At 43.8% G+C, this 14,181-nt stretch overlaps 1 long non-coding RNA gene across 1 annotated transcript; it reads right to left on the bottom strand.

Annotated features, from left to right (window-relative positions):
• Nucleotides 1-11,061: 11,061 nt before the first annotated feature.
• On the bottom strand, nucleotides 11,062-13,253 carry LOC144998211 (uncharacterized). The gene is made up of 3 exons (XR_013660196.1): nucleotides 12,330-13,253; nucleotides 11,950-12,022; nucleotides 11,062-11,172 (listed from the first exon to the last, which is right to left on the bottom strand). It is a non-coding gene; the product is annotated as an uncharacterized LOC144998211 (long non-coding RNA).
• Nucleotides 13,254-14,181: the final 928 nt, after the last annotated feature.

Raw genomic sequence — 14,181 nt, 5'->3', positions numbered from 1 at the left:
TGTACACGAATCTCGAACTAGCCTCCACCTATCACAAAAGATAATAATATCTAATCAACACTTAAATCATGACTCGAAATAAACTAGGTTAATCTCTCTCTCAAACTCTTGGGATGGGTAAAAGACCATTTTACCCCCTCTATGGTCTCCATAACCCTTGCCTTGACCAAAGCCTAAAATCAACAAAAGTCAACACTCGAGTTAACTGTTCATGTTGACCTGACTCGCTGAGTCCAGCTATGTGAATCGCCGAGTCACCCTTGTTCCTTCAGAACCTCAAGAAAACCTAACTAAACTCGTCGAGTTGTCCTGTCAACTCGTCGAGTTACCCATGTCCAAACTTATCGAGGAAAACCCTAGCCGACTCGTCGAGTCATTTCTTTGACTCGCCGAGTCCCTTAAGTCAAAATCTCATTCATACGTTTTAAGGCAGATCTATCACTCTAAACTCTAGATCTAGCCTCCCAAGGGCCGAATGTCACATAAAGCTTTGACCTTTACATTCATGCATGGCATGTTTGCTCCATAATGCCAAATAAAAGCTCTAACCAAGGTGTTTAAGCACAATAACTCTTTATGGTTAGATAAAGCTGGGACCTTTGGACTCTATGGACCTCACAAGGTCCAGATCTGATGTCTCAATGCTTGGCAAACACAAGTCATACCAAATCTTAAGGAAATATAGGAAAAGCCCCAAAAGTTTCTCATTAACAAGATCTAAACAACATGATGAATGAGGTGACGACTTTTACCTTCCAACAGAAGCTCCAAGTGAATGATTACTGGATCTCACAGCCTTTCCTTGTTCCTTGCTTGCATCTCCCTTCTTCTTCTTCTTCTTTCAATGCTTCACCAAAACACTCAAATATAAGCTCTAACACTCTTTCTTAGCTCAAAATCCAATTAGGGTTTCACTCAGAGGAGTAGGGTAGATGTTGAGGTGTCAATGAGGACATAAGTTTCCTTAAATAGGCACCAAACCCGAGGATTTAGGGTTTCAACTCACATCGCCTACTCGGTGAGGGTGAGTCAGATCTCTGACTCGTCGAGTCGATCATTAAAACCCACGTGGTCTAATCGGACTATACTCAATGAGTTAGGCTCACAAATTGTCGAGTCACACATGAAGTCTCAATAAAAAATAATAATAAAGAAATACATGGGAGTCAGGATGTTACAATTCTCCCCCACTAGAATTAGACTTCGCCCTCGAAGTCAGGCTCCGGAAACAACTCTGGATACTACTCGCGCATCTCGGACTCCGGCTCCCAAGTACACTCGGATCCCCTTTGATGTTGCCACTGGACCTGAACTAGGGGCACCTCTTTGTTTCTCAAAAGCTACACGTTCTTATCCAAAATCGCAATCGGCCTCTCGATATAATTCAGGCTCGCATCCACGTGAATGTCCCCTAAAGGTACCATTGTCGTCTCATCAGCTACACACTTCCACAACTGAGACACATGGAAGGTGTAATGAATCTGGCTAAACTCTGTTGGTAGCTCTAACCGATAGGCCACCCTACCTACTTTGGCGATCACTCTGAAAGGACTAATGTATCAGGGCCCCAGCTTGCCCCGTTTCCTGAATCGGATCACCCCTTTCCATGGGGATACCTTCAAGAGGACAAAATCTCCAACCTGGAACTCTAGCTCGGATTATCACCGATCCGCATAACTCTTTTGGCGACTCTAGGCTGTCAGTAACCTCTGTCTGACCTGTTGAATCTGCTCGGTCGTTTTCATCACTATCTCAATGCCACCCATCACTTGCTACCCTAGCTCTCCCCAACAAATGGGAGTCCGACATCTCCTCCCATATAAAAGCTCAAAAGGAGGCATACCAATACTCGAATGATGGCTGTTGTTGTAAGAAAGCTAAACTAAGGGAAAATAAGTGTCCCAACTTCCTCCGAAGTCCATAACACATGCACGCAACATGTCCTCAAGCGTCTGAATCGTCCGCTCACTCTGCGCGTCTGTCTGCGGATGATACGCGGTACTGAAATATACCCAACTCCTCATAAAATTTATTATAGAACTTGGAAGTAAAGCGAACGTCTCGATCTGACACTATCGAGGTCGACACTCCATGTAGAGCCATCACCTCTTTCACATAAATCTCGACCAATATCTCTGCAGAAGAGCTCTCATTGATCGCGAGGAAGTGAACCTTCTTTGCCAACCGGTCCATAATCACCCTATCGCATCAACCCCACGCGCAATCCTCAGTAACTTGGTGATAAAGTCCATAGAAATCTATTCCCACTTCCACTGGGGAATCTCTAAAGGTTGCAAAGGACCATGTGGACGTTGGTGCTCTGCTTTAACCCAACGACAGGTCAAGCACCTCTCTACAACCCATGCCACATCCCTCTTCATACAGGGCCACCAATAGTCTCTCTTCATGTCCAAATACATTTTAGTAGCCCTGGGTGGATCGAGAATCTCGATCTATGTGCCTCCTCCAACAATACACGACGAGCTCCACCTGTATAGGGCACCCAAATCTGCCCATGGAAAGTCATAAGCCCACGGTTGTTTGATTAAAACTCGAAAACCTGACCAATCACACGCTATCTCTTGTGGTTCTCCGGTCTCACAGCTTCCAGCCGAGCCTCTCGGATGGTATCTAAGACTGGAGTTATCACTGTCACCCACATACACACATCCCAGATCGAAGCGATCTCGGATCTACGATTCAAGGCATCAACTACCACATTAGCCTTTCCTGGGTGATATAAGATCTCACATTCATAGTCATTTACTACATCCAACCATCTCCCCTGTCTCATATTCGGGTTGGGCTCATCCATCAGGTACTTCAAGCTCTTATGGCCTGTGTATATGGTACACCGGACACCATAAACATAGTGGTGCTAAATCTTGAGAGCGAACACCACCGCCCCCAACTTCAAATCATGGGTGGGATACCTCATCTCGTGAGGCTTCAGCTGCCTCGATGCATATGCTATCACGTGACCCCTATGCATCAACATTGTACCCATCCCTGAAATAAACGCATCGCAATAGACCATAAAGTCCTACACTCCCTCCGGAAGGGCTAACACCAGAGCTTCACACAACCTATGGCGAAGAGTCTCAAATGATGCCTGCTGCTCAGGCCCCCAAACAAAAGTAACACCCTTCTGGGTCAATCTGGTGAGAGGAACTGTAGTTTTGGAGAAATCCTTGATAAATCTATGATAGTAGCCGACCAATCCTAAAAAAATCCTAATTTCGAATGAGGATCTCGGCACCTCCCATCGCATAACTGCCTCAATCTTGGCCGGATCGACCAATATCCCATTCTGATTAACGAGGTGCCCCAAGAACTAGAGCTATCATAACTAGAAATCACACTTAGAGAATTTGGCATATAGCCTATCTAACCTCAAAACCCCAAGAACCTCTCATAGATGCTCCTCAAGCTGCTCTCTGGTCCTCAAATACACCAAGATGTCGCCTCCAAACAAAAGTAACACCCTTCCGGGTCAATCTGGTGAGAGGAACTGTAGTTTTGGAGAAATCCTTGATAAATCTATGATAGTAGCCAGCCAATCCTAAAAAAAATCCTAATCTCGAATGGGGATCTCGGCACCTCCCATCGCATAACTGCCTCAATCTTGGCCGGATCGACCAATATCCAATTCTGATTAACGAGGTGCCCCAAGAACTAGACCTGTCATAACTAGAAATCACACTTAGAGAATTTGGCATAAAGCCTCTCCAACCTCAAAACCCTAAGAACCTCTCATAGATGCTCCTCAAGCTGCTCTCTGGTCATCAAATACACCAAGATTTCGTTGATGAACATGATCACCGACCGATCCAAGATAGGCCTACACACTCGGTTCATGAGATCTATAAACGTTGTCGGTGAGTTGGTGAGCCCGAAAGGCATCACCACAAATCGTAATGCCCATAATGAGTTCTAAAGGTCATCTTCTGAATATCCTCTTCGTATAATCTCATATGGTGATATCCAGATCTTAAATCAATCTTGGAAAACCAAGATGCCCCCTGCAACTGATCGAATAAATCATCAATCCTCGGAAGTGGATAACAGTTCTTGATTGTCAGCTTTTTCAACTCCCGGTAATCTATACATATCTGGTATGAACCATCCTTTTTTCTTGACAAAAAGGATCGGTGCTCCAGACGGCGAGCTACTCGGTCTGATAAACCCTTCCCCAACAACTCCTGGAGTTGTAAGGATAACTCCTGCATCTCTGGTAGCGCAAGGCATTAAGGTACCTTGGGAATAGGCGCCACTCCTGGAACTAAATCGATCTGGAACTCCACCTGCCTCTTGGGAGGCACACCTGATAACTCCTCTGGAAAAACATCTAGTAACTTGCACACTATCGTAACCTAGGAGATAGAACTCGATCTATCTAAAACAACTTACGTATCCATCACATATGCCAAGAAGCCCATACAACCCTACTGTAAACTCTGCCTTGCCCTGGCAACAGAGCAGAAGGCTGACCCAGATCTGGTACCCTCGTTATACACTGTAAGCACTCCCTATTGGGGTCTCATATAGTTACCAGCTGACGCTCGCAGTCGATCACTGCTCCAAAACAGGTCAACCAATCCATGCCCACGATGACATAGACATCACCCATCGCAATTGGTACTAGATCAATAGCAAACACACCACTAAAAATCTCCAGCACACATCCTCATAATTCATCAGTAGCAAAAGTCGCATGCTCTTCAGCTATAGAAACCCTCAGAGGTCGACTCAATGCCTCACGTCACATACTGATGTGACGACTAAAAGCTAAGTACACAAAGGATTGACTGACACTTGAGTCAAATAACACCAAAGAAGGTACAAAACTCATAAGAAATGTACCTAAATACAGCACATAATAAGCACAATAAATCTCAAATAAATAAATAAGGAAATACGTACTAGCTATGACATCAGGTGCTGCGCGGACCTCCTCTGTTGTCAGCTGGAAAGCTCTCCTACAAGCCCTCGGAACCTCGGCCTTCACCGACCTACTATTAGTAGCACACAAAGCAGCAGGTTCAGATCCATGTGCTAATCCCTGAAGAAGCTGGGGGCACTCGGCCTTCCGATGGCCGGTCTGGTTGCAGTGGAAGAAAACTAAAAACCCCTTGTGGCAATCCTTCACTGTATGCCCCTCTTTGCCACATTTGTAGCAAATCCCTGCTCGGAACGACCCCTCGTGACTCTTGCCACACTTTCCATAAGTGCAAACCTTCTGGCCCCTAGTCGTCGCATCAGCGGGCTTTGCCCGCTTCGCTGTCGGCTGCGACTGCACCGGCCTCTGGTCTCTCCCATGAGATTCCGCCTTCTCCCTTGCCTGATTCTCCAGATCGATCTCCCTCCTCCTTGCGTTTTCCCAAAGCTCAGCAAATATCCGATAAAACAAGTTCGCCATGAACTCTCGAATATCCCTCCTCAGAATGCTCAAATACCAGCTCATGCGTTCCTGCTCGTTCAACACATGCTCAGGGCAGAACAATGCCCTCTCGTGAAACATACATGCAATCTCAGTCACCGAATCTGTCTTCTGCTTGAGAGACAGAAACTCCTGGGCCAACCGTTCCCTCTCCATCGGGCGAACATACTCATCTCGGAACATCAAAGTAAACCTCTCCCAAGTCACTGTAGTATGCTCTGTAGGAGTAAAATTGGCTGTCATAAACTTCCACCAGTCCTTCGCTCCCAAGCGAAGCTGGTTCAACGTGAACCAAACCCTCAAATGCTCTGGGCATGAACACGTGTAAAAACATCCCTCAATATCATAGATCCACCTCATAGCAACAATCAGATCCTATGTTCCATCAAACTCTGGTGGCTTCGTGTTGCTGAACTCCCGATACAGCAATGAGTCACCTCCCTGTGGCCTGGCAGCAGCAATAGCTGTGGTGGCAGCAGCAGCAGCCGCCTCAGTAACAACAACATATCACTCATCAAATGTCTCGATCGGGGTGGTCTTAGTAGACCCAAACATCTCAGGAATCGCCTCTCGAATGGCTGCAGCCACCTTATCATGAATCATCCTACGAGTCTCATCATCACTAGTCCCACTGCTCTTGGGGTTGTGTCGTGTACTCACCATGATGTCTCTGAAACACAACACAAAAATCATCAGAGACTCGCTCGAGCCACTTATCCCTAATTGTTCCTTAGCGTCCTAAGGATTATTACTTGGGTTGCATACAAATATGGTGCTTTCAGTAGTACGGGCCCAATACTATCTTCAACACCTAACCTATAGTCACTCCAAGTCCTTCTCCTATGATTCTAATTCACAAGTACTACTCTCTTAGTAGGCTATTCACATGATCCTCTAAGTATCTCTCCCAAATTACCCCTCAACTCAGAACTCAGCACATACTCAGGGAAAATAACAAATAACACTAACCAATAGCATCTCCTAGGCTAAGGCATCACAAATCAGGCAACTCTAGCCCTAGAAAATGAAATACCTAGCCTATTCTCTAGCATGCATTTCTAATATCTCATAAATATCTCATAACACAAATAAGTAAAGGTATTTTGGTAAATCACCGTTTGGGCTCTGGCTGATTGTACACACTGCTCCAACTCATTTTCTTTTTAAAACTCTTTCTCTTTTTAGAAAAATCATTTCTTTCGAAATTTTTTCTCAAATCCTCAGTTTGAGTCCAAACACACCCGAGTCGAATGTCACATAAAGCTTCAATCTTTACTCAATCAGACGTTTTAAGGCAGATCTATCACTCCAAACTCTAGATCTAGCCTCCCACGGGTCGAATGTCACATAAAGCTTCAATCTTTACGTTCTTGAATGGTATGTTTGCTCCATAATGCCAAATAAAAGCTCTAACCAAGATGTTTAAGCACAATAACTCTTTATGGTTGGATAAAATTGGGACCTTTGGACTCTATGGACTTCACAAGGTCCAGATCTAATGTCTCAATGCTTGGCAAGCACAAGTCATACCAAATCATTAGGAAATATGGAAAAAGCCACAAAAGTTTCTCATTAACAAGATCTAAACAACATGATGAGCAAGGTGACGACTTTTACCTTCCAACAGAAGCTCCATGTGAATGATTATTGGACCTCACTGTGACAACCCGAAATTTTCATTTGTACGAACATCATCTATTCAATAGAAGCTAGTCCAATTTCTGTAAATTTCAGACTTGTCCGAACAAGTTTGTGTACATTAGGGTTTACGTTTCTGGACATATCCGGAGAATGGATGCTCCTGTGATCGTGAAACTTGAACATTGTAAGTTTCACAATGTTATAGTCCGACTTCCGGAATAAAAATATTTTCTGTCAAAATATTCCAGGACTATAAATAGTTTTCTAAACTAAATTAATTCATTATTCACAATTCCAACTAGAGAAAAGCCAATTCTCTCTGACGGATCTTCGGGTTTTCATCCCGGATTGTGAGTCTACTTTCCTAAACGTGTTTTAATACTTGCTATATGCTTTATAACATCATTTATATGTCCAAAACACAAGATCTGTGAGTTTACCGCCCAAGAACGTTCTTGGGGAGTAAACTCCAAAACGGAGCCAAATGGCTTCCTAGTCCCGATTCCGTCTTAGACAATGAGTAAAGGACCTTGTGTATGATCTTTATGGACCAAAAAGCAGCCAAGAATCAACAAAGTTAGAGGAGTTTACGGCCAAAGAACTCTTAGGCCGTAAACCCCTTTTTAATGGACAAACATGCCCTAACTTGCCTCCTTGAGCCTTAGGACTTTAACCACTAGTACTTGTGCTTGTTTTGGACTTGAAAACACTTCAAAATGATAGAGTTTTAGGAGTTTACGGCCAAGGAAAGGATCTTGGGCCGTAAACCCCTCCTTCTTATGTAAAAATCATTCCAAGCACACCTAAGGCCTTAAGACAATTTACCTTGCATACTTGGGACTAGAATGGGGAGTAGAACACATCAAAACCACTCCTTGAAAGGAGTTTACGGCCAATGAACATATCTTGGGCCGTAAACTCCAAGTGATGCCCTAAATGTGTGCATCTTGTCCCCATTAGCCTTAGATAAATTCATGGAAGCCATCCTTGATGTTTAAGAGCCTCAAATCAATTAAAATCCAAGAGTTTACGGCCGTAAACTCTAGGGTGAGAGGACTTTGGGCCAAAAACTCCACTATGGAGTATACTAGAGCCTTAAACTACTTCATGTGTTATTCCAACAAAGCTAGGAGTGTTCTAGGATCAAGATAGCACCCTAAAACAACCAAAACCACCCTTTGAGGAGTTCATGGCCATAAACCCATGAGTTTACGGCCGTAAACTCCAAGGTGTGGGGTTTGTTGGGTGGTGAACTCCTATACAAGGCCATTTGATGTTTCAAACCCTTTTACCTTGTCCCGTAGCAACTTAGATGCAACCATTTGAACCTTAAACACTCATAAGAGTGTTTACATGTTCCTAATTGTATTAACTTACTTTGTTAAGTTATTATGTGGCTAATTAGTTATATATATGCTTATTATATGATAACTAGGCTCGAACGTGTGAACAAGTCTCCGTTTGACACTTAGCACGGTACCCGATACCTCAATTCAAACGACTCACCACAAGTGAGTTCATACCCCTTGAATCAACCTTTGAAATGATTTTAAATGTTTTAAATACTTTATGGGGGGGAATACAAGTCAAATACTTATAGTTATTGCTTCAATCACATGTGATTGCATTTAATCACATGTGATTAATAACTAGGAAAACAACGATTTTTACTACTGTTCAAACTGTTTTATCAAACTGTTTCACTTCAAATGTTTTACAAACTCTTTCTACTTATCAAATACTTTTATTAAACTTTGTTTTACTTCTTATAAATTGCATGCCCATATATGTATATATATATATATATATATATATATATATATATATATATATATATATATATAAGTAATGCTTAAAAGGCTTAGGAAGACCATCCGCCCTATTTCCTTTTCGCGCACTGAGATGTGGTCTGGTGGGACTTCGGGTGACCATCCGAAGGTCGTTTGAACATTAGTTATATATATCATATATACATGTATAGACATAAAAGTACTTCCATGTTCATATTTATCAGTACATCAATAGTTAGTTACCATCGGGGTAACACAATACATATACATATGCTAGAAACAATACATATACAATGATGCTAGAAACAATACATATACATATACATATACTAGAAACAATACATATACAATGATGCTAGAAACAATACATATACATATACATATACTAGAAACAATACATATACAATGATGCTAGAAACAATACATATACATATGCTAGAAACAATACATATACAATGATGCTAGAAACAATACATATACAATGATGCTAGAAACAATACATATACATATACTAGAACAAGAAACAGTACATATACATGAATACTTTATTATTGTGATTTAAATCGGAGCATGACTTAACTGTCATGGCTCGAGTTGTAGCCAGAATTCTCTTGAAGGGAGAGCGTGAGTTTGCGTATAGATCTATACTGGATTGACAATCCTACACCTTGCTGCTAGCTACAGCCGGACCTGCAGGTCTGCGGGTGCCAAACGTCATTCCGTTATTACGACCATTCATTTGTCGTTGTTACTAGTCGATAGTATGGTGCAATTTATCACGTAATGCCTTAATATAAATCCGGTTTAAGGCAGTTAGTACCACAGTAGTTCTTATAATACAAGGCTACAGTACTACATTAATTTACCCATTACATATTTTTAGTGATAACCTCACTTAAACGTTTATGTACAAACTATATTTTGTTAAATGATAGTTACATTTGGGAAATTACACACTTTTACATCAAACGAACATACCAAAACAGTTAAGCCTTGGTATAAGGCTTCTTTAATAGAAAATATAGGTTTTTCTGAGAGATTCAAACTTTTACAAACAATTGCAAACTTTTACATACATTTTACAAACTTATACTTGATACATGTTCAAACATTTTTGAATGACAAATACAGACACTAAAATACTTATGAACTCACCAGCTTAATGCTGATAAACTCTTTCAAAATAACTTGTATTCTCAGGTCGTCAGTAGACAGGTACCGAGGCCAGCTTTTGAGAAGATGGAGCGCATTCAAGACTCATCTTATTATTTTGATATACGTTATTTTTGGTGTCTACAATGTACAGAACACACTTGTATTAAAATTATATATTTAATGCAATGGATGATGTTGTTTGCTTATTTACATTTACTGTGTTGTGATACTTACATGACGTCCTCCGCCCCAGAACGTTTCCGCCGTTCTTGGTTTTGGGGTGTGACACTCACAGCCTTTCCTCGTTCCTTGCTTGAATCTCCCTTCTTCTGACCAAAACACTCAAATATAAGCTCTAACACTCTCTTTTAGCTCAAAGGCCAATTTGGGTTTCACTTAGGGGAGTAAGGTAGCTGGTGAGGCAGAAATGAGGACATAAGTTTCCTTAAATAGGCCCCAAACTCGGGATTTAGGGTTTCACCTCACATCACCTACTCACCGAGGGCGAGTCAGCTCTCTAACTCGTCGAGTCAATCATTAAACCCACATTGTAACGTCATAAATTCCGAAACCAAAAATTTTTCATTTTTACAATCATCAAAACATCGAGTAATAAATTTAGGTTCCAATGTAATAATTTAGTCACAACCGATTACATAACAAAAGATCACAAAATGGTTCCCCGAGTATGTGTACGATCACGCCGGCGCCTTCCCACGGTCCTCGCTCGTACCTGAAACACATAACACAACAACTGTAAGCATAAATGTTTAGTGAGTTCCCCAAAATACAACCTACGCACGTACGCATTTCCAGGCCTTGACCTTCCGGTCCATGTGTCTCAGGGGACTTCCGTCCCGACTGGGTAGACCTTCCGGTCCTACCCACGTCAACCTTACGGTCCATATGACCACGCCTTCCAGCCCGTAACATGTTGCCTTCCGGCCCAAATCAAGCATATCATACATGGCACATATAACGAATAACTTATCACACATAAGGCATATATCTCATATCATATTCGACCTTCCGGTCACACAGTCAAACCCTTCCGGGTACAGTATAGTGAGAAGACTCACCTCGTATGTCTCGCTAATTCGTGAACCCTGGAATCACTCGTGCTCGAACCCCCGAGCTGTAATCCTCCTATGACATCATAAATCTATAATTATTACTTGTACCACTAAGGTTGACCATCCTTATCAAGTCAACACAGGTAGACTTGGTCAACAGTCTCTGGTCCATTTGACCGGACTCGGCGAGTGCACTATAGGGACTCAGCGAGTCTACGCGTTTTAACCAACTCGCAAGGATTTTCCCTTTGACTTGTCGAGTACTCCCCTGACTCGACGAGTTCCACCTGGGCCTGAATCACGGGGCCACCGCGACTCAACTCGCCGAGTCGCAAGGACAACTCGGCGAGTCCCAACTTGACTCGGTCCACCTGTCAAAACCTTTCTAACTCACTGTGACTCACTGAGTCACCCACAACTCGGCAGGACTACACACTGGGTGGTCTCAAGGACAATCTTCAAGCGACTCGTCGAGTCTGTTCTTCAGACTCGGCGAGTCCATGCCATGCATCAGCTAAAACTGGCTTTTGCGGTCAGATCCGTTCCATACACAAATAGATCTGGCCTTCCCAAGCTCATTTATCACGTAAAGTCTCAGTCTTGGTTGCCATGCAACGCATACAAGGCTCATTTTGGAGAAATAACCTCTAATATGGCAACCCTAGCTTCCAACTCAAAAGAATGGACATAAACCTTGTCATATGGGGCCTCCTGGACCTGCTAAGGTCCAGATCTAGGTTCCATATCTCCATGGGACCTTTCATACTTCCAATTTAAGCCAAATAAGGCAAGAAGAAACCCTAGATTTGACACATCAACCCAAAATATGAAGTTTAGCTCTGAAAGTTACCTCATGAAGGTTCCCTTGATGAAATAGAAGCAGATCCAAGCTCCCCAACTCTTCAAGCTTGATCTTCTCCCTCCTTTCTTGCAATAATACACAAAATGATGAACAAATGGCCTCTTATCACACTCACAAGGTCTCTCAGTCGTATGGGTGCACTTAGGGTTCAAGGTGGCCGCAAATGAAGGCCATAAGATCCTTTAAATAGGGCTTAGGACCGGGAAATTAGGGTTTCATTAAACAGCGCGGACTCGCCGAGTCCATCCCTTGGACTCGCCGAGTCCGGACGCGAACCTCCGTCCAAAACCGCGACCCGACTCGGCGAGTTCGACCTCCAACTCGCCGAGTCCCCTCACAGAATATTAAAAATATGAAAGTAAAGATACCTGGGGATCCGGGCTGTTACAATTCTCCCCCACTAGAACAAGACTTCGCCCTCGAAGTCCCGCTAGGCAAATAGCTCCGGATGCTGCTCACGCATCTCACGTTCCGGCTCCCAAGTCATCTCTGATCCCTTCCGATGCTGCCACTGAACCAATAACAGGGGTACCTCCTTGTTCCTCAAAACCTTGATCTTCCGATCTCTGATGGCCACTGGTCTTTCAGCATACTTCAGGCTTGCATCCACCTGAATATCCCCTAATGGAACCACCGCCGATTCGTCGGCTATACACTTCCTCAATTGCGACACATGGAAAGTGTCGTGAATCTGACCCAACTCTGCTGGCAAGTCTAAACGGTAGGCTACCCGAACCACCCTCGCGATCACACGGAAAGGACCAATATATCGGGGCCCCAACTTGCCCCTCTTCCTGAACCGAATCACTCCTTTCCAAGGAGAGACCTTCAGGAGTACAAGATCACCAACTTGAAACTCAAGCTCGGACCGTTGTCTGTCTGCATAACTCTTCTGTCGGCTCTGAGCGGTCAACAACCTCTGCCTGACCAGCTAAATTTGCTCGGTTGTCTGAAGTACGATCTCCGTGCTATCCATAACCTGCTATCCTACCTCACCCCAACAGATGGGGGTGCGACACCTCCGCCCATACAACAGCTCAAAGGGTGGCATACCAATGCTCGAATGATGGTTGTTGTTATACGAGAACTCTGCTAAAGGTAGATAGGTGTCCCAGCTTCCTCCGAAGTCCAACACACATGCCCAAAGCATGTCCTCGAGTGTCTGAATCGTCCGCTTACTCTGACCGTCTGTCTGGGGATGATATGCAGTACTGAAATGTAACCTAGTACCCAACTCCTCATGAAACTTCTTCCAGAACCTAGAAGTGAAACGCACATCACGGTCCGAAATAATCAAGATCGGCACCCCATGCCGATATACTACCTCCCTCACATATAACTCGGCCAACTTCTCTGCAGAAGAGCTCTCGCTGATGGCTAGAAAATGAGCGCTCTTCGTCAGTCGATCCACGATCACCCAAATCGCATTGACTCCCCTCGCAGTTCGCGGTAACTTGGTGATGAAATCCATAGTGATTTGTTCCCACTTCCACTCGGGAATCTCTAGCGGTTGCAGCTTACAGTGCGGTCGCCGGTGCTCGGCCTTGACCTGCCGACAAGTCAAGCACCTCTCGACAAACCAAGCGACATCCCTTTTCATACAGGGCCACCAGTACTCCTTCTTGAGATCCAAATACATTTTTGTAGCACCGGGATGAATCGAGAATTTCGATCGATGTGCTTCCTCCATCAAAATAGTACGCGCACTGCCCACAAACGGTACCCAAATCCGACCCTGAAAAGTCAGAAGCCCTCGACCATCTGTGACAAATCCTGATACCTGACCTACAACCCGCTCCTTCTTCTGATGTTCTGGCTTCGTAGCCTCCACATGAGCTCCTCGAATAATATCCAAAATCGGGGTCAATACCGTCAATCTCATACAAATATCTCGGATCGGGGCGCTATCCGCCCTACGGTTCAACGCGTCGGCTACCACATTAGCCTTGCCCGGGTGGTACAGGATCTCACAATCGTAATCCTTCACCACATCCAACCACCTTCTCTGTCGCATATTCAGATTTGGCTGATCCATCAAGTACTTCAAGCTCTTATGGTCCGTGTATATCGTACACCGAACCCCATACAAATAGTGTCGCCAAATCTTGAGGGCAAACACCACCGCCCCCAATTCCAGATCGTGCGTGGGATATCTCGACTCATGAGGCTTCAACTGTCTCGAAGTGTACGCTATCACATGACCCCTCTGCATAAGCACCG

This window comes from Lactuca saligna, chromosome 5, assembly GCF_052625555.1.
Source record: "Lactuca saligna cultivar CGN05327 chromosome 5, ASM5262555v1, whole genome shotgun sequence".
NCBI lineage: Eukaryota > Viridiplantae > Streptophyta > Magnoliopsida > Asterales > Asteraceae > Lactuca > Lactuca saligna.
This window is presented reverse-complemented; position numbering and strand designations above follow the sequence as displayed.